Source organism: Lepus europaeus, chromosome 1 (genome assembly GCF_033115175.1).
Source record: "Lepus europaeus isolate LE1 chromosome 1, mLepTim1.pri, whole genome shotgun sequence".
In the NCBI taxonomy this organism is placed as follows: Eukaryota; Metazoa; Chordata; class Mammalia; order Lagomorpha; family Leporidae; genus Lepus; species Lepus europaeus.
Window position 1 is genome coordinate 16,423,114 of NC_084827.1, and position 25,059 is coordinate 16,448,172.

The 25,059-nt window shown below is 50.8% G+C and overlaps 1 protein-coding gene across 1 annotated transcript in view; it reads left to right on the plus strand.

The window, feature by feature from the left end:
- PLXNA4 (plexin A4) overlaps positions 1–25,059 on the plus strand; it is a 420,485-nt gene that overhangs the window by 12,848 nt on the left and 382,578 nt on the right. The gene's annotated exons all lie outside the window — the stretch shown is intronic.

Below are 25,059 nucleotides of genomic sequence, written 5' to 3' on the forward strand. Positions count from 1 at the left end.
ACTTCCCAGTGGAAAAAGCATAGTCCTGGAGGCTGAGCAGTCCCAGAGGCTTCTAGAGCAAGTCCGGAAGAAGGGCAGGGATGGAGAATGATCAGGGCTTTGTCCTGCACATTAGCTGGTTCCCTTTTGTGGTGCACGGCCCCCGTTTGCAATGAGTACTCGAGACACCATGGGCTCGGGAAGTGAACTCCACCATGAGCTACGAGATGGTGATGAACATGTTGTCCTTGCCCTTTCAGAATAGCATCTTGTCTGTTTAACCCCCCAGCCTGAGTGGTAGGAGTCAGTGTGCACCATCAAAGCCTGCTGCAGGGATCTGGACGCTAGATACGCTTGCCTTGGTTCGAAGCGCGTTAATGACAAAACTGTGCGATCTGAATGCCTTTAGCTAGGGCAGTCTCTCTCCAGGCACCCAGGGTTCTAGTGTCTTTTGTCCTGCACCTTTGCCTCCCACGTTTATGCAGAAGGTATTTGAGTTCACATCGCAAATACAACCTAGCAGGTGTTCAAAAAGTATTTGTTCTCTTTCATTCCTGTCTTCAGAAAAAAACCAGATGGGTTAATGGGTTGATGCCCAGTGCTTTGCATTCTGTGTGGAATCTTTGTAATTTTGTGGTGTCTGTTCATTGCAAGAGGTGTAGATGTGACTTATGGCAAAGCATGTAGGCTCTCTGGGGTCTCCCGCGGTGTCCATGCTATAGGAACTACAGACAGCAGGCCACTGGGTTGGGAGAGAAGTGTATCTGATTCTTTCAAGTTCACACAGATGCTTCAACCCCCCCCCGGCTGCCCTGGAGGTGACAGGTGTAGGGAGTGGAGGCCTTGGGCGGCCCTGGGAGTCCCACTCACGTGGGGACCATGGGCACCCTGTAGCCCAGTCTTTTTAGCTGCAGCGTGCAGGGGGATTTCAGGTGTCAGAGTGGTGGTTCTGCTCTCTTCTCAGAATCACTTCTGGGTGTCTCAGGGCTGGTGACAGAAATGGCTTCGACTGCAAGCTGTCTTGCGGAGAGCAGGGTAGGTGTTGGTGAGCCCCATGGAGGTGGGGAGATTTCTGTTGGTTCCCCTCACACCTCCACACTAAGCCCTTGTACGTTTCATCAGTGGCTCTTAGAACATGCTGGATTGATGTCAGAGGGAGCTCGGTCATCTCCCCACCCCCGGCTTTATCAGGTGGCACGTTGTTTCCCCAGGAGGGCAGAGGGCAGGGCCTGCGACCCCAAGAGGGGAAGTACCCTAACCACAGTGATCTGCGATCAGGACAAAAATAGAGCAGTTGAGGAGCCCCCAGTCTGCGTGGCCTCCGTGCCTGGGCCTAGCATGTCTGCACTACAGTGGCAGGGCTCTGGAACTGGGGAGCTGAGGCCTGGCAAAACCGGGCGGGGGGCTGGTGCAAAGGTAGGGAATCCCTGCTGTTGCTTCTCCTTCTTAGGTTTCCTTTCAAAGACTTTTCACTGACTGCTGGTTCTCAGAGGTCCTCAAAGGGGCAGTTGGTCCTGTGATCAGATGAGAAGAGCCAAGGAAGGAGGCAAATACTTAGATGCAAAATGCGCACCGTGTGCCCAGTGTCTGATGGGACAGAGTCTGGGCTGCTGCAGAGCACCGGGTGCCGAGGGTGGTGGGAGCGGGCCGGCTTGGCCACCTGAAGCCCAATGATGAAGAAGTTTCTTCCACTCACTCCACTCCTTCCAGGACCTGATATGAGCAAGATCAAACCCTCATTGGCAAATGCTTAACAATAATCTAAATCATTGGTACAGATTATATGTATATCTTTGGCCCTTATTATTATTTGTTTACTTTATTTGAAGAGCAGAGAGATAGAGAAAGGGCTGGAGCCCCTGTCTGCTGGCTGACTTCCCAAATGCCTGCAGCAGCTGGAACTGAGTGAGGCCAGGCCAAAGCTGGGAGCCAGAAATGCAAGCCAGGTCTCCCTTGGGGATGGCAGGGATCCAGCCACCTGAGGCATCATTCACTCCCTCCCAGGACGCAGGACGCTGGAGTCAGAAGCAGAGCCAGGACTCAAACCCAGGCACTGTGACACGAGATGTGAGTGCCCCGAGTGGCATCTTAACTACTACTCCAAATGCCCACCCCTGGCCGTTATTGTTGAGTGAGAAGATATTTTATTTGAAACTAGAGTTTGCGGTGATGCAATAGAATTTTGTTTTAATTTGATGATGTCCATTCTTGGAGTGTTCGAGAGAGCAAGAGTACAGAGCTTAAGGGATATCACGTGGCCAAATACAGAAAACTAACTCCTAGAAATGAAAAACAAACAAAAAACAACATTGTTTTGAAAGAATGGGATATTCACCTAGAACTTCTTTTTTGCAAACTTTACAATATTGCCAGGCACAGAAGAGTTTTTAACCAGCTAACCAATTTTGTAAGTAGTCTTATCCAGACCCCAGGTATTAACAGGGTCCACACATTTTTGTGTCAAGACAGTAGTATTGAAATTTTGACTGGAATTTCAGGCTGCAAGAATTTCCTGGTAACTTATAACCGATTGATTTGTCTTGTTAGCATTTCCTTCTCCTCAATTTTGGAAGCCTCTGGAAAGCAGGCATTATCTTACACCTGTATTCCCTTTGGACCTAGCATCAAGTTGTTTGATTTTCTTCTCTCCCTCCTCACCTTCAACTTGGTTCTCTGAGCTCAGAAAGAGGAGTGTTAGAACGTTGGACAGCAGAGGGCGTTTTACATCCTGAAACGACCATGAAGACACAGGAAGTAGGAAGTAGCTTCATGAGGAAGTCTGCATGCAGTGATGGCCATGTCTTGGGTGTTTATTCTTCCAGTTACTTGTCCCTGCTCACCGGCTGATGCTGCATGGTGCACTCGACTGAGCTGGGGTGTTGGCCACACGTTTACTGTGTTGCCTGGTAGGCACCTTGGAGCTGCAGATAATTCTTTTCCAACATGAAAACTCCATTGAACTTGGCTGACTGCCTAGTATCTCTGGCCTGGAAGCTCTCAGGTTTCCCAAAGGTGGAGAAATTAAAAAGATAATGCCAAAGTAATCCAAGGAAATAAAACGATTGCCCCTTGGTAGCTGGTGACCTATGTTTGTGCACTGCTTGGTCCCATCCCTTCCATCTTCTGTGAAGAAGCTCTTTAACTTTCAGGGTTTTATCAACTCTCCCCAATCTCTTTTCTCTGAGCTGAACGTCCTGGCTGTGCTGGCAACTTGGAAGCAGGGGGACTTTGCTGGCAACTTTGCAGGGGCTGGGAACAAGTCAACGTGGGTAGTACTGGTGGAGGGCTCTTTACCTTCTCAGTGTCTGTCCACATTGATGGAGAGCTCACTGCTGCTCTTGGCACAGTTCGCCTGAGTCTGTGGCTGACTGGTGGAGCAGGAGCAGGGGAGAGCAAGGCCAAAGTCAAAAGTCATCTGTGTGTGCGGGTTGTTGGTCAGAGGATCACTTAAGAATTAGGGGCAGCTCCATCCCACCCCTGTTTTGTGCATGTTCTCCATGAACTTCTGCCTTTTGCAACTTTAAGAGATCATTTACATCTTTCTCACACACACACACACACACACACTCAGAAGACAGAAGAGATCTTCCCAGCTCCTGGTTCATTCCCCAAATATCTGTTTGTCACTGGGCCAGGCTGAAGCCAGGAGTCTGGACCTGAATCCAGGTGGCAGGGACTCAACCACTAGTGCCATTAGTAGAAAGCTGGAATCAGGAGCAGAGCTGGGACTTGAACCCAGGCACTTTGATATGGGATGTAGACATCTTAGCTGCTATGCCAGATGCCCACCCCCTACCATCTAGTACTTTATCCATGAGCAGTTTTTGAGGTTTAAGTTTAGAACATACATTTACTCTGTTAAATTTCTTTTGTACATCTGGTTTTGACCTGTTCTAGGCTCATAAGGTATTTGTAAACTTCATATCACCACCACCAATGGACTGAGCTTACTGTAATACACATGATTGCTCTCATAGTATCTCATTTGACCTTTGCAGGTCTTGGAATTTATCATCTGCAAACTTAATAAATGTGACTCTCAGTCTTCATTCAAATTATTGATAAAAGTATGGAACAGCATAGCACCAAGGACAGAACCGTTTGGCATGGTGTTTCCTGTAGACCTGTTGGACAAATACCAGTTGATTCACCTTCTTTGTGCCCAGGAAGCAACGGGACCCTGAGGAGCCAGAATAGGCTCTGGAGACAGTCAGGCCTGGCAGTGCAACCTCACCTATGCCAACTGACCGTGCCCAGTGCCAGATTATTGGGAGGAGGGGCTCTGTTTCCCATGGTTACAGGCAGGTGAGAGCTAAGACCTCCTCCTCTACAGACTCGCTTCTACCACACATACCCGTCTTTGGCAGTCAGCAGGCACAGGAACGGCCACACAACCTCACAGGCCCCACCAGTCTGCCAGAGAAGGGGTTAGAGTTTTTCTGAGACAGCAAGTCCCCTCAAGCTTTCAGGGGGAAAGGCAGAGGACACGAAGGGACCCAGGGTGGCAGGAAGTGTGACATTGGCCCTGCTGAGTTTGTCAGGAGGAAGGTTTATTTGAGGCAGGTGCAGCGATGCTTTGGTTGCAGGCTTGAGCTCACCTTCCATGGGCGTCAGAGCATCGACTCCTTTGAGAGATGCAGCACAAACCCAGTGGAGCCCTCTACCAGCAGCAGAGCCATAAAAGGGTCTGAGCTTGCAAGAGATTCTCATGCCCGAAGGGCAGAGGTGCCTGGGTGGTGTGTCTAACCACTCACCTGTCTCTGATGCTATTTCATTTCCTGATGATGAATTATTCCTAACATCTCTTATGCTCTTTAACAAGCCCAGTCGTGCTTGTGGGAAGAGTGCAGTGGAAATGCCCAGAGTAGACTCTGATGCAGCCAGCCCTCCAACCTTGGGGTGCGGGTGTTTTGACTGCAGCATCTGAGATGTTAACTAACCATCCTTGGGTATGGATTAATACTAACTTACGCACGTTAGACCCCACTGTTTAAGCTGAAGTATTTCATAGTGCACTAGCCCTCCTGATCTGCAGTTTCACCTCCCGTGTTTCACAGTTACCCATGGCCAACCAAAGGCTGAACATATGAAATGCAGAGCTTCAGAAATCGTAAGTTTTAAATGACAGTTCTGCTCAGTATAGAGAGATCCCACACCCAGAATGTGCATCATCCCTTTGTCAGCGCATCCACACTGTAAGGACACTGCCTGCCCATTAGATACTTAGTAGCTGTCTCAATGATCAGAGCCACTGTTGTGGTTTGGTAGCTTGTGTTCAAATAGCCTTTAAGCGGGAGTCCAGTGCACATGTCAGTTACCTGACTTCATTGCATTGCATAGGCATTATAACAACTCACATCTTCACCATATGTTTAGGGAAGAACACAGTATGCAGCAAGTTTAACGTTATCTGTGGATTCAGGCATCTGCTGGGGTCTCGGAATGTATCCTCTGAAGATGAGGGATGACTGCTGCCATGTTTAGAGATGTCATCAAAGGCCAGCTCCTTAGCTGTGAGACTTTGGGTGTGCTGCCTACCTTCTCTGATGTTCATTTTCTTTACCACTAACAGGATGAATAGTACTACATTAAGGGCTACAGTGATAATAAGTGATGTAAGACATGGGGAATAGTTTGCACACTGCTTCGCGTGTAATGAATGCTCAATAATTGGAGACATAATACTACTGCAAAGCATTGCCTGCTTCTCAGGTACCTCAAATTGGCGCCCTCCATTGGATTAAAACACTTCAATTTTCTTGGTTTACAAATAGTCACATCTGTTCCTAAGGCTGGGCTTCAACAATCCAGCACCTTGAGAATCTACAAGCAAGTGGGAGGAGGGGAGGAGCAGGTGGCTGTTCTGTTGCATCAGTCCTGGCTCCCCCTCTGAGTGTGACCTCTGCAAGATTTAAAAGTATTGTAGGGATTCACTCATTTTGGGGAGACACAGAACTTCCCCGGAGTCTGGATTTGACTGCCACGTTTATGTATCCAATCTGTGTTCAGTTTGGCCACCTATTTTGCCGATGCATACATGTAAACACACATTATTTTTATAGGACCTGCAGTGATGTCTTAGATAATGTGCTTTTCTTTTCCATCAATTAGAAGGTTACTGGTTTGTTCAAGTTTACTAGCTCAGACTCCATATTCGGTGCAGGGGAGAGTAGGCAGGAGACTCTTGGCTCAAGGCAGTGGTTAGCTATTAATAGGTAATTACTGTCTACACCCTGCCCAACATGACTATGCCATGCACCGCAGGATGGGACACCTGCTAACGTTCGTCTGCAACAAAGCCCTGAAGCTGTAGTGGCCCACCAGGGACAAGAGGGGCTTGGCCAGTGTACTTGGCATTGACATACCTGGATATGCGCACCTGTGTACAACAGGGCATAGTTATGAAAACAGCCCCCTCAGCTGGGCCCCAGTTTCCTGGCAAGACAGCCTCTGACTGGATAGGAAGGGACTGGGGTTGTCCTGTGTGGTTTTCACTGCCTATGGCCAGCTGCCCCATCAAAATCCTGTCTCCTAAGACACCCAGATTGTTAGAGCAGGTGCAATTCTTCCAGGCACCTCGGTTTGGAAGTCAGTGAGGTCTCTAACATGACAAACCATTGTGACTGAAGCAATGTGTTATTCCCATGAAGGGGAGAGGTGATTAGCCACTGTGGAGAGGGGAGTCCTTGCCATCGTGTGTATCTGTGTATTGAAGAGGATAAAGCCTCTGTAAACAGAATTTGGGCCACTACTGAGTAAGCTGTTCCCTCCACTGCAGAGCACATGGAGGGGGGAAATTATTTACTGCTCTCTGTCCCCTGGAGTAGGAGGCATCTCACTGGCACACTGTCCCTGCCTCCCCGGGACCTTTATCCCAGTCACCTTCTACCCTTTAATCCACTTATAGTGACCACAGGCCAGCTCTCAGTAAAACAGTCTCTGTTTTGGGTATTCTGTGCCATTGCTAGAGCATGTGTCCTGGTATTTTTGGTTTAAAAACAGTCACTATCTACAGCACAAATCCAGATGGGAACACTTGGACACAATGGGAGGCAGTTGAATTTTGTCTCAAGCAGTCCGTTAGGTATCACCTTTCTGCCTGTCTCTGTCTTTCCGTGGACAGAGTCTCTTCTATACTGTAGAGTGCTCTATGCTGTATTTGTATACCGGTGACTCAGGGGTGAATAAGGACTGGCATCCTGCCCGTGTTTCACTGACCAAGCCCTGCTGCATCTTCTTGCTCAGGAAAGGGCTTCCTTTTTCTTCCTCTCAGCTCTGACCAACCAGGGTGGACAGTGCTCCCCGGTTCTCACCAGGCAGCCATGTAGGCCAGTGGGACCTTGCCGTTTGCACCTTGTCCACTCTGCTATTCTGTTTGGCACCTGGTGCAGGTGATGGAGCAGCTACACTAGGGTATAGCTATCTAAAGAGAAGCAGTCCCAAAGAAGCAGTGCTCTGGTGGTGGCATTTTAGTGGCTGTTGATTGGTACACGCGGACTTTACTGAAATCCCTCAAACCAGAGAGGCCTGTGTCCTCTGTTTTTTTTATGCATTTCGTTTTCATGGCCTCTGTCAGGAAGCTGTGCCCCTGAGCTGATGGCGGTAACCTCTTGGCTTTGCTGATGGGTCTGGGGAGCTTTGGGGACCTGAAGACATTCTGGCTGTGTTATGAGCCTCCAGGGACAAAGCACCATTAGCAGTAATGTGGAAAACAGCTCAAGGGCGGCTGAGGGCTGCCTCCCTGTGTCCCCGCCCTTCCTTGCATGTGTGTCCTCCCTGTCATGCCAGGAAATGCTGACCTCAGGGTGCGTCGTGCACAGGCTACACCAGGGCTGCAGAAAAGACCCCAGAACATACCTGCTGAAGCTCCTAGGTCACATGTGCGGGTGTGATTGCCATAAATAGGCATTCACAGCAGCAGGTGTTCCGCCTGTGTGCCAGGGATCAGCTTCCCCAGTAACCAAATCAAGGAGGAACCTCGTTTTCATGGTAGCCGAGCCCCAAACCAGTCCAGAGTCCTGGCCCCAGCCCTCCATCCAAGCTGATCCCCTGCTTCCTTGAAGGACCTCCCCTTAGTGGGCCTGCTTTGGGCAGTGTGGGCCCAAGGCAAGAAGGGTTTTTTTGAGTCTCTTTCCTGCCAATGCAACTTCTGCTGCAGCCACTGTCCCTGATCCGGCCCAGGGAAGGTGATGGGAGCTCAGGTATTTCTCCGGTGATAACCTCTGGGGCAGTGGAAGCCCAGGTCTCCTACTGGAGCTTTGCAGCCTGAAGGGGTATGTCTCCTGCTGGAGGACATGGAAGGTTAGGGGCTACCCTGAGCTCCAACACTGAGGTGAGCCCTCGTACTTGCCAATGAATTTCCTCTTCCGCCTTCCAGAGCTTTGCTGCTGTGCTGTGTGCTATAGGAAACAGAGAGCTGATGGAAGAGAGGGGCTTGCCTCATTCCCACCCCTAAGGGTGCTTCTGCAGGGACATGACCTCCCAGTGCCCTCATCGTGGGGCAGGGCTGCTTCCAGCTACTCCTCATGGACCAGGATGCTTGAAGGGGATAGAGGTTAACAAGTGCCCCAAACAAGTAACTCCCACTGCGACTTCCTTTGAGAGCACATGTGTGCTGTGAACGGAATCAACTCTCCTAAGCCTGCTCTTTCTTGGTGTCTTAAATAAAGGTCTAGGAGTCAGATGTCCAGCACTGAGGTCCTGGGTAACTCTGCCAGTGTTGATCTTGGACAGGGCTGGGGATGGCTTTTCCAGCCCTGATTAGCATCCTCCCAGCTAGTTACATTAACTTGCACCAGGAGCGTGCCCATCAAAGGGGAGGCTGGCAGGCACTTGGCTTCCCCTCCACTGTCAACTTGGGCGTCATCTCGGCTGCATGTGGACCATTGATTTTACGCGCCCCTCCTCTGCTAATAAGATTCTTTCTCCTCCTCTCCTTCTTCCTACCCCCTTCAACCTGGCCTTGACTCCTGGTCAGACCTTGATTACATGTCTCATTGATTCCATTCAGCTATTTATTAATACACTAATTAGCATGTTCATTTAAAGGAGAGTGACACCGCGTTTTAAACATAAATGTACAGAGGTGCAGGTTAATGGAAGTCTCTGTTTATTTAACATTGATGTCTGGTGTGGAGAGGATTAGTTTTGGATGTTAAAAGGACACAGGGATTTTTCCTGGGGTTTAAATCACTTTAGCTAGCAGTCAGGAACACTCTTTGAAAGGTGACACCTAGAGTCATATTTCATTTTCCTTCGGTGGTCATGGACACCCCACCCCTCGGAAGGGAAACTAGAGGATGACAGAGCAGGTGCACACGGGCTGTACACAGATGGCTCTCACTGTACCTGGAGCCTGGCAGCCTGCATGGCAGCTACAGTGAGCACACTTGCCTCTCTGGCTGTGGGAGGGTCGGGCATTTGGGATGAGAAGCCTGTGAAGGGAAGGGCTTTGTTTGATCTCTTTGTCTGTGAGCTGCTCAGTATGGATCAGGGCAGGCTACCTCTGTCACCAGTCACCAGCAAATGTCACCATTCACCATGGGTTAGTGTGTGTGTGTGTGTGTGTGGTGGTGGTGGTGGTGGTGGTGGGGGTTTGCTCTATGCTGTCATTCAGGACCCAGGCTCCTTCCCTCTTTTGGCTCTGTTGTCCTCAGGGCTTCTCAGTCCCTACCAACTCCTCTGCATCTGGTTGAGGGAGGAGGAAAGAGAAAGGACAGTGTCCTCCAGTATCCACGGGGGGTAAAATCTGAGACCCCTAGTGGATGCCTGAAACTGTGGATAACACTGAACCCCACATACAAGGGCATTGAAACTGTGTGACAGTCAATCTGAGAAACCAACATGGCTACTAAGTGACCGAGGGCTGGTAATGATGGATGCAGGGGTGGTTCCTGTTCTGAGCAGCATGGAGTGACATGGCCATGTGATTTGGTCACACTACTCAGAATGGCGCACGATTTAGAACTTCTGAACTGTTTGGAATTTTCCATTTGACATGATCAGAGCCTGGTTGGTTGTGGGTAACTGGACCCTGGAGGAGTGAACCTTCAGCAAAAGGGGAGAGGGGCTACTGTATGTGAAAGACTCAGAGAGCGGGTTGGGGATCTGGACCAGGCTCATGGTCTGCAAGCCCAGCAATGCTGGGCTGCCCACTGAGAGCTTCCATTTACGTAGGAAGCCCGATGTGGCTGCAGCCTGGGGGCTGAGCCAGGCTAGGGGCATCGGCAGGGCACTGCCAGCCCAGCAACCACTGCGTGTGCAATGCTGCAGGCTTTAGGTCAGAGCAGACTTCTCTTAAGAAGCATTTTCCAAACTTGGTAGGCAGCAAAAAGGAGTGTAGACTGAAGAAAGAAAGTATTATAAAGCCAACAGGGGAGAATTTTCTAAGTTCCCAAAATGGAGATTTGTGCTTAAGAAATTTCAGGCAACTGCTTTCCCTTTAGTTGGCCAAGGTGTTGGGCTCTTTGGTTAGGGACTCACTGGTGTCAATGTGTGACAGGGCAGGGGAAGCAAAGTGATGCGTTGGGCTTCTGGGGGCTGCTGGGGACCGAGTTATTTGGGATGGATGGGTTTGGGAAGAGAGCAGTTTTGAGAAGGTTCAGCATCACCCGTCTTTCATGCCTGTAGGGTTCCACAAATGAGCCTTAACAGGAGCACCATTGTTATTGCTTGGGCCCCTCTTCTTGCTTTTCTCCAGTTGCCTTGTCTTTCTACTTTCTCCTCAAAGCCTGTGGCAGCTCCGTGTGTACCTCTGACCTCCTTTATCTCACCCCCCCACCCCAAGTCGTGTTATAAACATGCTGGCTACCCAGAGAGAGCCTGCCTTAGTAACGGGGTTGCTGTCCAGCGTTAAGACCACTCAGGAGGGTGGCACTAATCATGTTGGGAGCCACCTGGAAGACTGCAAAGACACACAGAGCAGTCTGGCGACTCGCAATAAAACAAAGCCGATCCCTGCTCCTGGGAGCCTGGCTCATGGAATAGGCAGGACTCATAGCCAAAGATGTTTGTATAAGGGTGTTTATAATGGCATCAATCTTTGTGATTAAACAACAACAAAAATAGAGGTGGGGGGAGCTAAAGGGAATGCCCATGGAGAGGGGAGAGGCTGAGTAAATTATGATACAGCCACACCAGGGAATGTTATGCAACCATCCCAAAATAAAATCCCACCTCCGCCAGGTGCCTCGGGGGTTCTGGGAGCGAAGCATGTGTCGCACGAGTCCGTGTGCTTGATTACACGAGTGTGAGAAACATATGGAAGAGTTGCCCGATCCTGGAGGTGCGGGTGGGCGGACGGGGAGAAGGCACAATGCAACCAGGCTTAGACTCCCATGGTGCTGTGGGGCGTGGGCAGCCGTGGAAGGGGTCCTGGCAGGGAGGTCTCCTGATTCGGAGGACTCGTAGACAGTCTTGGTGGTGGTGTGTGGTGTGGGGGGTGGGGGGGCAGGGAAGGACCTTGGGGTCAAGTAGTTGGTCGGGGGCTGCTGTTGCCCTCAGGGAGAGGTGAGGATGAGGGCTTGCATTGCAGGAGCCCAGGGGAGGGAAGTGGGGGTGGTCTGGAGTGGCCTTGGTGGTGGTGAGACGAGGAGGCTGTGGGACACAGAGGGCCCCATAGGTGGCCGCGTACCAGGCCTGGGTGAGAAGGCGGGAGCAGCAGCAGGAGTGGAGAGACCAAAGAGGCTGGTTTCTGAGGTGCCTGGGGATGCTGACGGAGTTGTGCAGGCTGTGGCTGTGCAAGTGGCCTGAGATGAGGCCTGGGGGTCGGGGGAGGGCGCAGCGTAAATGTGGTCGATGGGTGCGGTGGATGACCAGAGCACCAGGCTGAGGCGGATTCCTGGGGCTGGACCATGTTCTTCCCACTGAAGGTCTCAGACAAAACCCCCCAGGGAGGGCAGGTGGGAGATACCAAGTGTATGGGGCCATCCCGAGTGCAGGGCTGAGCTGTTGCTCCGATCCCCTTTGCTTGCGTACTGATTGCCTCCTGCAGGTTAAGAAATGCTGGCTTCTCTCCCGTCCCCGGTTGCCGTTCCCTGTTACTCAAAGCTGGAAGATGCCCTTGGCCAGATCCCTCCCAGCACAAGACATCAAGCCATGACTTTGAATGACGTCTCTCTGATAGGCCAAGGGTAGTCAAGGTAACAGGACTGAAACCTAGGCAGGACCCTACACTGTGTCTCACTGTAGTCCTGTCAGCAACTCCAGGCCCATCTGCCACCACCCTGTCATCTCAGCGCCAGGGGGAGGGCAGCTCATCACCACACTCCAAGCTCCCTTGAAGACCCACGTTCCAGCCTCCTTTCTTCCTAGGGAATGTCCGCTCCCTTCAGGGGAAGCTCACCCTTGGCTCCAGGGCTGGGATATTGCAGAAGGCACTACCAGGGCAACACCAGCAGAACAAGGTTGGCCAGCATGTCCCAAAGCCTGGATGGGTGCCCCCAGCTGCACCTGGCTCCTGAGCCCCACCTCCACTCTGCATAGAGGGAGGCCCCTCCTCTCTTCTTTGGCTCCTCCTTTCTCTATCCAATGCATGGGCTATGAACTGTAACTTACACGCTGCTCCACAAAAAAGAGCCAAAGTTTCTGGTCCCCAAGATGCTCCCCCAAACGGACAAGCAGACAAATGCATGGGAATATTAAAGCAGCAACAGGGCCTCAGCCCAGATAGCACTTACAGGACTGCTAAGGCTTTGTCCTCCATCCTGCTTCCAGGGCACATCGCCAGAGGCATGGCAGCGCAGGGCAGCTGGTCCGCCACAGTCCAGGAGCTCCGCCCCCAGCAGTGTTTGAATGTCTACTCGCTTTGAAAACTTTTCCACTGTCTGTGGTTCAACGTTTCAAAACTCTTGGGAGGAACCAAAGGCATCCGAGGCCCTGGGGTTGGGGCCCAGGGTGTTTGAGAGCTCGCAGGTGATTCTCACACGCTGTGGAGTTCGGAGCCATTTCCAGGGACTCTGTCCAGGAGAGCGAGCTGCTAACACATCCTTCGTGCAGAGGGAGACCAGGTTCCTGGGGATTCCAGTTTCCTTAGGCGAGGTGGTCCTGGGGTGCATTTTATTTATGCAAGTCAGGGGAGGACAAATGGGGGATTTGCTCCCCCGCATCTAGCTGTGGAGAAGTTTGGGGGCGGGGTGTTGATCCAGATGGATGAGAGGATCTGGACTGGGTCTTTGGTGAGAACAGGCCCACCTTGGAGCCTGAGTGCTCTCTCCGGAGGGGTGGCAGGAGTAGACCCCCAAACTCCCCTGCTGCCCCCCAGCTGCAGCCTTGTCTTTGACTGGCATCCCTCCTGGAGTCACCCCACCAAGTGGAACCCATAAATGTGTACAAAATGATGGGCAGCGAAAAGCAGCAACAAGCGACTAAGAACCCCATTTATAACGGAGAGTGCTTATCATACCCATCCTCTGTCAGTTATCTTGTGAGTAGAATTACACTCTAGTCCCAGTTAATTTTGCATTAGGATTTAAGCTGACGAACTTAACCCCAGGCCTCCAAGCCGCCACAGACCCAGCCGGACTTGGGACAGACACAGTATTCCTGGAAACTCTTTTGAGACTTCCCAAAGCCAGCCTTTGTCTCCTCTCTTTGCTCTTGTCCCACTCCGACCTGGAGGGAAGCCACCAATTCAGAGGGCCCCGTGCGGCGCCGGGTGTTTTCTCCGGTTTCACGTTTTGTTCCACAGCACAGGGTCTGCTCGTGCCCAGACTCCCCCGGGGCCCCTGTGTGCGTCAGCGAAGGCGTTCCGTCTGCATTGGGTCAGGGTGAGCTCAGGACCCATAGCCGTGGCCACAGAGATGAGTGCTCCCTGCTTCCTTGTCTTCCCCAGGGCTTGTTTGCAGGTTGCTGCGTGAGGCTGCAGTTCAGAGCCGCCCACGGAGTAGACGTCTCAGGGGCTCAGCAAGTCTCTTGCTGACGCCACAGTCGCAGATGTCGTGGTAGGTGTATTCCGGGAGTCCTGGAGGCGTCTGTCCCCTCTGTAGCCTGGCGTGTCTGGCTGTGGCAAAGTCTCTCTTTGGTTCATCTGCAGGGCAGAAAGATGTGTCACCATTCCTGGGACAGTTCTGCACCCACCAGTGGATCCCAGGAATGTACGTTCCAGGCTCTCGGAGGTTCCAATCTCTCCTCTTGACTTCTGCCACTCTCTGGACCCTCACCCACACCTGGCTGCATTCCAGAGCACCCTGAAAAAGAAACCAAAGACACAAGGTTGATGTGAAGGAGGCGTTTGCTAAGTGACTAAGAATGGCCCACGTGTTTGGGCCCCTGCCGCCCACGTAGGAGACCTGGATGGGGTTCCAGGCTCTTGGTTTCAGCCTGGCCCAGCCCCAGCCATTGTGGCTGTATAGGGAATGAACCAGAGGATGGAAGATATCTCTCTCTCTCTCTCTGTAATTTTGCCTTTCAAATAAGTAATCTTAGAAGAAATCATACCCCACTACTTTGCAGGGGCAAGTAACTTACACCCCTGAGACCCCTTCTTCCCCTGTACAATGGGAGTGACAGTGCCTTCCTTATGGGGTAATGAGGTGGTGCATGCAAGCAGCTGGGGCACCAGTCCTTGGCCCAGATTGAACTTTTTTTTTTAATATTTATATATTCAAAAGATAGAGTTTACACCCCAAATGGTCCCAATGGCCGGGACTGGGCCAGGCGGAAGCCAGGAGCTTCTTCTGGGTCTCCCACTTGGGAGCAGGGGCCCAAGGATTTGGGCCATCCTCTGCTGCTTTTCCAGGTGCATTAGAAGGGAGCTGGATCAGAAGGGGGCAGCTGGGACTTGAACCAGTGCCCATATGGGATGCCAGCGTCTCATGCCATAGTACTCTGCCATAGCGCCGGCCCCCAGAACTAACCTTTTGAATGGCACAGCCTAGTACGTCTTCCTTTGGTGAAAGGGCTTTTGACTTTAAGTTCTCTTCGTGAACTGGAGTCAGGGTAAACACCACCATGCTGTAAATTCAGCATACCATTTCGAAAGAGGAAGCATTTAAAAAATAATGTATTTTTCAGGCTATTTGTAACCTGTTGGCATCCTCTGAGCTGCCTTTCTTTGAACAGCATCTTGCTTCAGACGGGTCAGTCTGGAGTTTGATTTGCATGTTTTCATTCTGTGAATTTGGTGACTTCAAGGCCCTGTTTATCCTAGGATGTACCTGAGGAACTTATAAAAAATTCTAGCTTCCCTGCCCTGTCCCAGTTTGATTTAGTCAGAATCTCTAAAGGTGTTGGGGGTCAGGGGCGGGGATGGAGGTCCTTCTCCAAGGGGGTTCAAAGTGGAGCTGATGACTGGTCAGTATTGGAAGCCCAAGGCAACGCTGATCATTAGTGGGGAATTTGTCCTGGTCTTTTCTACTAGTGCTGTGTTTCCTTCCCCCCTTCTCTGTAGGGTATCATTAAAGGTTAGTACTCAAGGGATCACCTGCCTCCCTGGCCTAGGTCTCTGGGTTGGTTCTTGACCTCGGGGGCCCCGCTCATAGCATAAGAATTACCCAAAGGGCAATTGAAGTTGTAGTCCCCTGCCCCTCAGAGGTTCTGATTCCCATGGACAGCAACCGTGCTTGGAGGAATACTGACCTGGGGATCGAGGTCCAGTTCCTGATGAGAGTGAGTGAATGTCTTCCACAGAGAAGGCCACAGCCCCGCTGAGGAGGGGCCACGCAGCTCCCTGTTCATGCAAGAGGAGAGCAGATGCGGGTGCTTAGTTCTCGTCCCTTCTTCGGAGCACAGGTGTCTGCTGGGGCTAGAAGATGCAGACGGCTGAGATGTGCATTTGTACCCTTGGCTGTGGTGTTGAGGAGGCTGCTACTCTGTGGCTGTGCTTTCCGAGCAAAACTTGCATCATGGAAGCTTCTAGAAAAATGGCTGCCTGCCCGCTCGTTGTTCACACAGAAGCCTGGCATTAGGGCCAGTGGCCTGGATAGCTGGAAAGAGATTCCTGAAGGCTCCGAGGTGAACCCAGGACTGTCGTCCAGCTTGGGCTGGAAGCGATCCTTGAACAAAACAAGGAGCTCCACTGTTTCCTTCATGGGCTGTAAGTGCAAGCTTCCTGTCAGGGCTAGGCAGGTGGGAGAGAGAGAGAAAATGAATATGAATATGAATATGAATATGAATGAATGAATGAATGACTGATGTATGCAGGCTTTTTCAGGGCCTGGGGAGTGGAGAAGCTGAGATACTTAGGGAGATCTCAAACACTGATCCCTCTTTGCGGTGCTACAGTTGCTTTCATGGTGAGGATTGTCTGGGCATAGGTGACGTTTCATTCCTGAAGCCACTGCTGGGGGAAGGGGCCCCAGCTCCTTGCATGGTGGCCAGACCATCACAGAGGGATGTCAGTCACGGGTCTGACTCAGCCCGGCACCCTTTGGGGGCACCCTGCCTCCCAGGATAGCTGTTAAAACCAGACTCCCCCCTCCTGGACTAGCCGGTGTTGGCTGGGGTAGCCAGAGTGCTCTTCCGTTTCCAGGGTTGGCTGGTGACTGGTGAGTCTGTTGTCCGGGCCTTAGTTGTGAATATGCGCGGCCATCGCCTCTCAGTCATCAGAAATGAACACACAGGTACCCGCTGGTGGACTGTGTCAGCCAATCAGCTGAGCCCATCCCTCTCCCAGCAGCCCTGGCTTTTCCCAGCCCCTCCCCCCTCTTGCATTTCTTAACACCTTAATCCTAACGTATCCCGATCTGCACCTTTCTTCCCTTCTTGCAAACAACAGAGGGAAATCTTGGAGCCTTTCCTTTCTCAGTAGCTTCTATGCTGATTCTTTTTTGTAGAAAAGAGGCTTTGAGGGGAAAAAGCCAGAGCACATTGGCCGGGAGGCTCCTCCTGGGGCTACGCAATGAGAGAGGAGGGTCTGGGGCAGGGAGAGGATGTTTGAGAATTGTCTGCAGAGTGGGGCACTGCCTGGCTTGTTCCCGTACCCCAGTTCCCCCAGTCCTCCATTCAGTGAGTGTCTATTGAGGGTCTCTGGAAGGCAGACATCATGCCAGATCCTGGTGAACTGGCCAACACGAGCCTGGCGTGGGGAGCCGGCAGTCCCTCTTTGGGGCATTTTTACTCAGGGCTCACTCTGCATGCATAGCTTTCCCGACCCTCTGCCCCTCCCTGTCTTCTGACTTTTGCAGGGTTAAATGAAGGCTGCCCACAGAAGCATTTGAAGTGACTGTAGTGGGGCTAGTCCTCTTGCGAGCATTAGTGGGAACTTTTGGGGACAGACAATGTGAGGCCAGAGGCTATGGGGGGCAGAAGCTTTCATTGTCTTGAGTTCCAGGTCTGAAGAATTCTGGCGTAGGACAAGCAGAGGGAAGCACGTCCATTGGCCCTTTGCAAGTCTTATTGATCTTGTGCAGACAATTAATAAAACAGGCAAAAGCAAGCAGGCAGGCTGTGCGCTGAGCTTTGCCGGGTGTGGTGGGAGTGCTTCTCTGAGCACGAGTGTAGCTCAGATCGATGTCAACCTCAGTAATTTATTTATGAAATTATATAGCCCTTCCTCAAGTAACATTTTACTTTTATTTTAGCTCATGTCCCAGATCCCCCCGTGGAAGCAGAGGTTATTTCCTCATGGGTAGCTGTCTTTGACACTCATTTATATAAATGGAAGGGAGGATGGGGAAAGACTATCTGGAGTCTCTGGCAGCCGTGTAGGCCAAGAAAAGTGTGATTACAGTTTAAAGGTTTGCATTTCCATTGAATTCTCTGTCTACCTAGAAACCTGGGAAGTGGACACCTTTTTATTCCTCAGCGGAACCCATAATGACAGTCGTAGGAGCCCCCATGGGCCACCTGTCCCTCAGCGGTGGGGTGTGCGCTTCTCCCCCTCTGTATACTGGTCTATTTCCGTGCACCGTCTGTTTTCCCTGGCGCCTCTTGGCTTGTGTTCTTGTGCCCCAGGGTCTCTGGTTACTAGCAAGGGGCCCTGGGAGCTTTCTTCTTGCCCCACACAAGTTGTGCTGTCACAACACAGCTTCACTTAGAACACCTCTAATATCACAAAACGGGGTGGCCTCCCTTTCCCCAGGAGGTCGCTCCGCTGCCCGACAACACGACCCTGTCTCTGGATGCATCCCAGGGGCAGATTCTTTGTTCTCGCATGAAGTCAGCGCTCCCCTGGGAGTCCCCTGGGCTGCAGAGTGGCCAGTCACTCATGGCACGCTGAGGTCTTTTCTTGGATCTTGTCCATGACTTAGAAGGAGGATGAGTGGGTTATGGCTCCGACCACAGCATCTCTTTCCCCTGTCTCTGAGCTCCCCAGGTCCCAAAACTCAGTTTTGACTTTTCTTTCAAATCCATCTAAAGTCAATTGGCAAATCACATCATCCTACCTTCCTCCTCACTTCCTCTCCACGTTCTAGTTCTGGCCTCCGTCATCTGGTTGGCACACCTCGCTCACATAGAACCCTGGAGCTCCCATCCTTCCTGTCTTCCTAGTCTCAGTGCCATGGCCCTGACAGATGTGTTTACCTCCCCTCTGAACGCTGAGCCACCTGTGGACTTTGCTTCCTGGTTTTGGTCTCACTCCCCTCTCATCTGTTTGGCACCGAGTGCCCAATTTTTTGTCCCTACCACAGCTCTCAGGCTATGGCTCCTCAAGAACCTTCAGTGGCTCCCTGTGGATTATTGAGTTTCTTTCCTCTTTAGCCCAGCATTCAAGTTGATGTATATTTTGGAATCAGCCTACATTTTGGCTTTTTTTCTCTCCTTTCTTTTTATTTTTTAAAAGATTTATTAATTTATTTATTTGAGAGGTAGAATTACAGGCAAAGAGAGGGAGAGACAGAGACAAAGGTCTTCCATCCTCTGGTTCACTCCACAAATGGCTGCAGTGGCTGGAGTTGAGCCAATCTGAAGCCAAGGAGCCAGGAGCTTCTTCCAGGTCTCCCACACAAGAGCGAGGGCCCAAGCACGTCATCCATCCTGCACTGCTTTAGCAAGCCATAAGCAGAGAACTGGACCAGAAGAGGAGTAGGGGCCTGCACCGTGGCGCAGTAGGTTAATCCTCATCCCATATGGACACCAGTTCTAGTCCTGGTTGCTCCTCTTCCAGTCCAGCTCTCTGCTATGGCCTGAGAAAGCAGTAGAAGATGGCCCAAGTCTTTGGGCCCTGCACCCGCATGGGAGACTAGGAAGAAGCTCCCGGCTTCGGATCGGCACAGCTTGGGCTGTTGTGGCCGTTTGGGGAGTGAACCAATGGAAGGAAGACCTTTCTCTCTGTCTCTCTCTCACTGTCTGTAACTCCACCTGTCAAATAAATAAATAAAATCTTAAAAAAAAGAAGAGGAGCAGCCAGGACATGAACAGGCATCCATACAGGATGCCAGTGCCACAAGAGGAGGCTGAGCCTATCACGCCACGGTGCTGGCCCCCTTTTCTTTCCTTTCTAACATAGGAACAATGTTCCAGTTAAATTATGCACTAGTGAGACTTCAGCTATGGTAGTGGCACACTGGATAATTCAGATTGACCTTCCTACTGAGGAAAAATTAAGAAAATGGCAAAAATATTTTCAAATGTGTGCTTGAAGATACTTTTAAGTGAGCAAGGTGGTCAACATTTTAGGGCCACATTTTGAAAGACAATGGAAATCCAGAGGCTAGTACACAGGGATTAGACTTCTGCTGTCTTTTAAATCATTTCATTTGGCAGCATTAGGGGGCTAGGAGACCAGGGCTGCAGTTCAGGGGTGATAAAAGCATGGGACAATTTGGCTCAGGGCTGTAAGTAAAACGGCCCTCACTGTCTTGAAGCCAGGCTTCAAATCATTGACATAGTTGAAAAAAAAAAAAAACACGAGTTTCTAAAATGGGATTAATGCTGTATTGTTCTGCAGTCAGCTGCCTGATAGATATAAACAAAATACTAGATTGAGGAAGCTATATTACTGTAGTCATCAAATAACTTCTGCAGACTTGTGTTTGAAGAGTGTCCAGCATACTTTCAAAGATGAGTGGCACACACAGGAATAAGTGAACATGAACAAGAGCTGGCAGAAATGAGAGACCTGCAGGTTTCCTGGGAACTACAATGATCAGACTTTGGCTCTAAAATAACCATGTCTACCATTCTCAGGTAGCAATGAGACACGGTTACAAAACAGGGTGGCAAACCAGGAACTACAAAAACGACACAGTAGGTTTAAACTGGAGTGAAAAAGAAATGGTAGGACAGAGAAATACAGCAACTGAAGTTAAAAATTGAATGGGTGGATTCTAAAATAATTTAGAAGAAGCAAGTGGAGAGATAATCCATGAAGGGGGAACCAGGCAAAGAAATCATCCAGAATGGAAGCCAGTAGGTACAGAAAAGGGGGATGAGGGATATAGAGGAAGTGGTGTGGTGATTGCACCTGTTGGGTTTTTATCAAGAGAGGAGGAGAAAGAAATTTCATTGGCCATGAATTTTCTAGAACTAAGGAAAAAATATCAATACACCAACTCAAATATGCCTAGGAGGGTAAATTAAAAAAAATAGGATAAATAACAAAGAAAGCTCCATCCAGACATGTCATAATAGGGATGCAGAAGACACCTTGTATCGCTGGTTATTTCCCAGGCAAATCCTCAGTTATCTTGTATACCTTGGTAGACACTGTTCCCCCGCCCCTTTCCCTGCACGTGTGCACATGTTACCATTATTTTCCAAGCTTTATCTGATGATCCTGTTTTTGCCTCAAACTAGATATATAATTTAAATGACCAACAGAAGCTTAATGTCAGCAGTGTTAATCCTGCTTCCTTCAGGACTGCTGCCATCCGTGAGTGCTACTGATGTAGTTTCAGGCATTGTTCTTGCATCTGTCCCATATTAGAACTCATCAACCTTCATAAAACTCATCAAGGACTTCTACACAAGAGAAAACAGATGCCACCGAGCTCTGGCCTGAACTTGGAAGTATTTTTCCCTGTCTTGTACCACTTACACATTTTCCCTTGAACTATTGTAACTTGTATGCAAAGCCTGCCCTATCTGGGGCAAGTATGAGCAACCTAGCTTTGTGCTTGCATACGAGGTGCTCATTCCTTGGTTGAGTGAGTCTTGTAACCTTGAGGCTTGTCCCCAAGAAGCCTTAAGTGCCCGTGGCTCTGTTAAAATCCGAGCAGATGGAAACTGTGAGCCTACCCTAGCGCATTATCCTCTCTGCCTGCCTTAGCGGCTCCCGTTCACACGTTAAATTGAAAGCAGCGACCGAGGCTCTATTTAAAGTGTCCTCGAAAATGGTACTCAAGTGTGTAACACAGCGATTTCACTGACGTGGGCGAGGTATTTATGGCGAGGTTGTTTTTCCTTTGGATAGGGGTCTTTATAACCAGCAGCCATTATAGGACACCTGCGTGGTTGTCAAAAGAAAACAACAAAAGAACCTCGACTAGTTCCCTCTGTCTCCATCAAGACATGATCTCCCCGGTTATTTTCTCCATCAGGCCGTGTCTCTTCCATCAGCATCCAAAGATCACAAAAATACGACCTGAGGCCAGGGAAGTTGAAGCAGGAATTGTCCAGAGCAGAAAGAATAATTGCAATTTCGCCATTAGCATTCCAGCACCAGCTCTCTCTGGGTTTGTTCACCACCTCAGTGTGACAGCTTAATGGTTTGTGGGACCAGGAACATATCAGCACAGTCAGTTGCTGCTCTTGTGGGGAGGGGGGAACTGCTGAAAGCCCTTGGTAGAAGTCTCGAGAGAAAGGGGCTCTGTATGGGAAAAGAGGTGTTAAGTTCAGGGGAATGGCTGGCTCCCTCAGAGGCACTGACTGCCGATGCTTCTGGAAAACCAACTTGTGTGTGTGTGTATGTGTGTGTGTGTGTTGCTGCTACGTCCTCCCCTCCCCTGCTCCTGCTCCCTGTCTGGGCAGTTTTGCACTAGGAATCCTTTGAAATACATCTTTATGGATTGTACTGATGAAATCCATGCCTTGCACTGTTGACCGCCAGGACTCTTGACTTTCTGAACGTCAGTGATAATCTAGCTCTCTTCTCCCCTGCCCTCTGCGAGTAATAGGTAGTGAGTAGCACCATGTTTTCTAGACAGGTCCACACTCTATCTCCTACTCTTTTGATACAACATGCACGTCCTGCATGAGCTTCTGGAGAGTGTGTGGAATTCCTACATAGTACAGTGTTGGCAAGTGTTTGCCGAGGTCCATGGCAGTGGAGATCCAGCCTGGGATTGGTAGGAAAGGATGGGAGCTAGAACGGTGTAGGCAGGTGCATGTTAAAGCGAGACAGCCAAGTGTCTAGAAGGAACACTGGGCCACACAGCACCCACCATAGGAAACATCCTATGAGACTTGTAGCTCTCACCTGCAATGGCTGTGACCTGATGGATTCTCCAGGCAGCCTCAGACGTGCTGTCCCACCCTGAGCAGATCTGGAACTCTGGGGTGGGCAGTGTTTCTCCAAGGAGGTGTGACTGGCATTTTGGGTGGGGTAAGTCTTCATTACACAGAACCATCTTGCACATGCAGGAGGAGCATCCTGGACCCTCTGGATCCTACAAGCCAGAAGCACTACAGGGTCAACTACAAAAGCCTCTGTGTATTTCTAGATGCCCATGGGGAAGGGAGATTGTCCGGGCTGAGAACTTCTGCAAGGCTGAGGGTAGAAGAGCAGGATTGACACCTTGCCTGTATTTAACACCTGTACCTCTTCCTGGGGGAGATGGGCTGGTAAGAAATCCTTGACAGCTGAGTAACCTTGAGCAATCCACTTGAAAACTCTCCGAGCCTTCATTGAGGTCGTTGGATGATGATAACAGAACTTATCTCTTGGGCTTGTTAAGGAGATTAATATTAGCAGACACTTCGGAATGCTTATGACTGGTTAGGCATGTTCTGTGCCGGATCTCATTCATCTTTGCAGCAAGCACCGATGAAGCTGGTTCCATTGCGATTCCCACTTCACAGATGCCGGTGAAGCTGCCTTCAGAGCCCCTTGCAGGTGCAAGGCTTTGGCACATCGCTCGAGGCTCCGCAGCTGACCGAACCCACCTAGGTCTTCAGCCTGCTTCAGAGTCTCCTGCGGAGTTTGTAAGAATCACAGGTGCTGGAACTCACCTCCAGAGCCCCTGACTCCGTAGGGCCCGGGTTGGCCTGCAGGTTTGCCGTTCTAGCAGGTTCCCAGGTGTGGCTGGTGCTGCTGCCCTGGGAAGCTCCCACACACTGGGAACCATTGACTCGAGTCCTCCAGTTCATGTCCAAGTCATGTGCAATGCATGGGACGTTCTGGGAAGGCATGCGTACACGGGGTTGTGTGGGGTATAGGTCCTGGGGTAGGATAGAGCCTCACGTAGACTGTGCTTCCCATCAGTCTGAGGCTTCCCATGTTCCTCAGACCTGGGATGGAGAAGCAGGGTCCTAGGTAGGCACTAATGATGTCCCCAAGCCTTGTAACAGGAGAGAGGAGGGCAAGGTGGTGACTGACTGGCAGCATCTCCAGGGAGACAGGCAGGGCTTGGGGTTGGCGAGTCACATGGATGCGAGTTATTACAGCATCAGAGTTGTGCAACTAAATTATTTCTGTTATGTTTATGTTTTCTGTGATTATTAGATGTGCATTCTTTTTTTAATTTTTTAAAGATTTATTTATTTTGAAGTCAAAGTTACAGAGAGAGGGAGAGAGAGGGAGAGACAGAAATCTTCCATCTGCTGGTTTACTCCCCAGATGGCCACAACATATAGCACTAGGCCAGGCTGAAGCCAGAAGCCAGGAACTTCATCTGGGTCTCCCATGTGGGTGTCAGGGGACCATCCTAGTTGTGTTTTCCACCCATTAGCAAGGAGCTGGATTGGGAGTAGAGCAGCCAGGACATAAATCAGTGCCCCTAAGCAATGCGTACGTTGTAGGTGGTGGCTATACCTGCTTAATCACAACTCTGTCCTCTTTTTTTTTTTTTTTTTTTGGCAGATAGAGTTATAGTCAGTGAGAGAGAGAGAGAGACAGAGAGAAAGGTCTTCCTTCCAACTGGCCACCACGGCCAGAGCTGCGCCGATTCAAAGCTAGGAGCCAGGTGCTTCCTCCTGGTCTCCCATGCGGGTGCAGGGCCCAAGCACCTGGGCCATCCTCCACTGCCTTCCCGGGCCACAGCAGAGAGCTGGACTGGAAGAGGAGCAACTGGGACTAGAACCTGGCACCCATATGGGATGCCGGCACCACAGGCAGAGGATTAGCCAAGTGAACCACAGCGCCGGCCCTGTCCCCTTCTTTTTAATTATTTATTTTTGTGTATTTGAAAGAGTTAGAGAGACCAAGAGAAAGAGATGCTCCATCTGCTGATTTGCTCCCCAAATGGTCATGATGGTGAGGGCTGGGCCAGGCCAAAGCCAAGAGCCAGGAACTCCATCTGGGTCTCCCACATGGGTGGCAGGGGCACGATTACTTTGGGCATCTTCTGCTGCCTTCCCAGGCCCACCAGCAGAGAGCTGGATTTGTGGGTGGAGCAGCTGGGAGTGGAGCGGGCACTCTGATATGGGATCTGGCATCGAAGGCAGTGGCTTAACCTGGTGTGCCACACCACTAGCCCTGTGCATTCCCTTTTGGCAATGCCATTCTGGGCAAAGAGGCAGCAAGGAGAAGGATTTTTGTCAGAAAGGAAGCGACATCCCCCCCTGTGACTGCCCATGATGGCGGCAGCTGGGATCAAAGCGAGGGAACCCAGGAGAGGCAAACACGGGCCAGGCGGCTGCTGACGGCACCCGGCTTGTGTGGTCAGCTGTGCCCTGCCTGGAGACACTCAGTAAGGATTCTGGGAGCACCGCTCGGGTTCTCTGGTGCTTACTATGTGCCAGGGCTTCCACTGAGCACTTTCCATAGTCCTGGGGGGGCGGGGCCCTATTTTCACAATCTGCTTTATGCATAAAGATAGCAAATTTGAGAGCTTCAGGCATTGCTGATGTTCACACGATGAGCGAGTGATGGAGCTGGGCCCGGGGGCCAAGGCCGCTGTAGGTCAGGCCCATGCCCCGAATCCCACAGGGTGATGCTCATCTCCAAATCCTGGTGTTTGCTTTCTGAATCTGAGAAGACTCCTTACATGGGGACCCCTTCGTTCCATTCACCTTGCGGCTGTTCCCTAAACCTTGTGTGCC